This window comes from Cupressus sempervirens, chromosome 7, assembly GCF_028749045.1.
Source record: "Cupressus sempervirens isolate cs-2001-9-10 chromosome 7, ASM2874904v1, whole genome shotgun sequence".
Taxonomy (NCBI): Eukaryota; Viridiplantae; Streptophyta; class Pinopsida; order Cupressales; family Cupressaceae; genus Cupressus; species Cupressus sempervirens.
This window is the reverse complement of record NC_143124.1, coordinates 345,289,080-345,293,071: the sequence shown is the minus strand read 5'-3', so window position 1 is coordinate 345,293,071 and position 3,992 is coordinate 345,289,080.

Here is a 3,992-nt window from a genome sequence, read left to right as displayed (position 1 = left end):
TGAAAAAAATGCACAATCTGATCTTGAAGTCAATATACATGAAAGAGATGAACAACTTGACAACGAAGTGCATAGTGACCCTAAATCTGAACAATCAAACATGCAAATAGGGACAAAACCAAGACTATCCAAATATGTAAAAAGACATCACCCTACTGAACAAATAATTGGTGACAAAGATGTAAGACCAATGAAAAGGAACAAACTAAGACATGAATCATGTCTGATCAGCAAACTTGAACCTAAGACAGTATATGGTGCATTACAAGATGATGTTTGGTATAAAGCTATGGAAGAAGAGATTGATCAAATAAAGAAGAACAAAACTTGGAGTTTGGTTCTCAGACCAGTAGACAAAAATGTGATTGGCACCAAGTGGATATTTAGAAATAAGCTAGATGAGAATGGTGAGATTACTAGAAACAAAGCTAAACTAGTATGCAAGGGTTATGCTCAAGAAGAAGGATTAGACTATGGAGAAACATTCACTCCTATTGTTAGAATGGAAGGAGTAAGAACTTTACTTGCATATGCTGCATATAAAGGTTTTAAAGTCTATCAGATGGATGTAAAGTCTACTTTTTCAAATGGTATACTAGAAGAGGAAGTCTATATTGAACAACCAGAGGGATTTGTTGATGAGAACAATAGGGATATGGTTTGTAAATTACATAAAGCACTCTATGGTTTGAAACAAGCACCCAGAGCATGGTATGAGAGACTTCACAAATATCTAGTGCAAATAGGATTTGAAAGAACTGATGATAATAGCAACATGTACATCAAATCAGAAGAAGGTAAGGATATTATTGTATCTGAAATCTTTGTGGATGACATAGTTTTTGGAGGAAAGGAAGTGCTTTGCAAAGGCTTTTTTGACAAAATGAAACATGAGTTTGAGATGTCTATGTTTGGAGAGATCAAATTTTTTGTTGAATTACAAGTACATCAACTAAAACATGGTATATTTGTGACACAATCAAAGTACATCAAAGAGATACTTAAAATGTTTGGATTGGAGGAGTCCAAACTGGTTAGCACACCAATGGCAATAGGAAATAAGCTATCCAAAAATGATGAATCAGCTAAAGTCAATCAAACAATATATAGATCCATGATTGGAAAACTACAATATGTTGTACATAGCAGACCAGACATAGCATTAGCAGTTGGAATAGTGGCTAGATTCTCTACTAATCCCAAAGAAAATCATCGCATAGTAGTAAAAAGAATAATGAGGTATCTCAAAGGAACTGATAACTTTGGTCTATATTACAAAAAGAATGAGAAGTTTGAGCTCAATGCATACATAGATGTAGATTGGGGAGGAAACATTGATGACAAAAAAAGCACAAGTGGAGGTGCATTATTTTTAGGTAAAAGGCTAGTTACTTGGGCTAGCAAGAAACAAACATGCACATCCTAGTCCACTGCAGAATCAGAATATGTGGTAGTAGCAGTTAATTGCACAAACATTGTGTGGCTCACACATTTACTAAAAGGGATGAAAGAAGAGGTAACCAAACCTGTGATATTGTATTGTGATAACACAAGTGCTATAAACATATCCAAAAATCTAGTAATGCATGAAAAAACCAAGCATATTGCAATCAAGTGTCACTATGTCAGAGAATTGGTAGAAGACAAACAAGTGAAGTTGAAATACATTCACACAAAGAAACAAACTACAGATATCTTCACCAAACCATTGCCTAAGGATGCTTGTGAATATCTTAGAGGCAAGTTAGGGGTAATACCCCTAACTCAAGTAGTTTAAAGAAACAAGGTAGATGCCCTGCATTAATAGGAATAAATCATTGAAATATATGAAGAATGATGCAGAGGATGACAGCAGGAGCAGAAGCTCCAAATCAGTCACAAGCATGGTGACAGAGGGAGAAGACATTAGAGCCAAAGCTTATATTTTTCATGATAAAGATGCTACATCTTTGGCATTTATGTCAAAGAGGGAGAAATATGCAAAAAACTGATCAATACAAAGCAAGAGAGAGATATATATGAAAGAGGGAGATATATGAGATCAGTAGTAAGGATGTAGCAGCTAAGAAAAGTAGCAGACAACGTATATAACCTTGGTGGTAACTAAGTTGATCAATTGATCAGTTTGGTTTGCCATCAATGCCAAAGAGGGAGATTGTTGGAAATGATTGAAAAGATCATGAGGGAGATTGTTGGAAATAACTGAAGAGATCATATATAAAAAGTAATGGAACTGGTAAAGAATGTTCTCAATCATTGTTTTGTCATTGATGTCAAACTTGCTACTTGCAGGAATGACAATTGCTTTAGCGATCCAAATACTATTAATTGGTTGATTGACAAGGAGGAAGCAATCAATAAGATGTAACTAGTACACCTAGAGAAAGGTTGAAGTTATGATGTTGTAATGAAATACAAAGATCAACTAAGCTATTGATGAAAAAGTGTATTGATGACATACTCTAAGACATAGAGAATGGGCACACTGAAACATATCAAAGATATAAGGTTTTAGCTAAGTCATTTGTAAAGTCTAACTAAGTTCATTAGAGAGAGGTAGTCGAGCAAGCTAGTAAGTGCCAAACATATTTCTAGTTGAAGTTGAGCAAGTCCAACTTCAATAAGTGCCGAGTGAACTTCATATGCCAAGTGATCTTCAAGTGCCGAGCAGAAACAAGTGTGAAGTGATCTTCAAGTGCCGAGGAGAAACAAGTACCGAGCAGATACAGGTGCCAAGTAGAAACAAGTGCCGAGCAGTTTCAAGTGCCAAGAAAATACAAGTGCTGAGCAAATACAAGTGCTAAGTAACACAGACATGTCGAGCATCAGTAAACCAATAGTGTCGAGTTGCTGCATTATTTCAAAAATTGAAGATTCACTAGCACTAAGCCGACAAGATTGTTATCTTGAATTTTGTGAATTAAATAGAAGATAAGAATGATGAGCCGGTGGCATAGAACACCATGTAGAACATTTTGGAGAATACAACTAGACTCTAGATGAAGTTTCTAGATAAGAGTAAGATATGGGGTAGATACATTGTATCTTACCTAATCCATTTGAAACCCTAAAGTTTGAGAGGGAGAATCGAGCAACAAAGGCAATCCAGATTTCTATTTAAGGAATAACAAGGTCACGAAGAAAAGAGAGAGGAGGTCAAGCATGAAAGCATAAAGTGCTAAAGGAGGTGCTAAGGAGTAAGAAAGCACATTTACTCTTCTTTAATAGATGACCACATATATGATTGCATTGGTATGATGAGTAAGAAGACTCAAGGAGATGAAGCTTGAGATGACAAGCTGTAAGAGCTAAAGTGATTAAAGCCAAGCAAAGGATTGAGCTGAAGTGTGATCTAAAATCTGCAAGATATGTTGTAAGTTGTATTAGATCAAAAAGACATTATTGTTACTTTCTAGCAATTGTAATAGTTAGTTTAAATCCTATGGATTTAGGTTGGTTTAATAGCCATGTAATAAATACTTTAACAGGGTGACATTCCAAGTGAATGTGCTAAAGTCCTTTGATCAAGCCCATTCTTAATAGTATGGTAAAATCATGTAACAAGGTCACATTTAGCAGTGTCTTGTAAGCCTTTAATAGGGCAGGCTTTTAACAGGGCATCACTTTAGAAGAGTGAAAATCAAGTAGCATGTTACTGGTGGTTTTTCCCAAATTGGGTTTCCATGTAAATCACGGTGTCATGTGTTGATCTTGCATGTTTTATCACTGCATATTGATTTACTATAATTTGCTAGGATGATTGATTTAAGCTTGGATGGATGAAAAGTTTATGGATTCACTATAATTTGAGAAAAAGTATTATTAGGGCATTTAGACCTTGGATAATTGATTCGCCCCCCCTCCCTCTCAGTTATTTCGAAGAATTCTAACAACATCTTCTAAGCATGCCAAGTTCATTGATTGTAATGCTTTGTGAACGACCCATTTCAAACAACATTTGCCATTCATTTTTATTAAGTATTTCCTCCCTG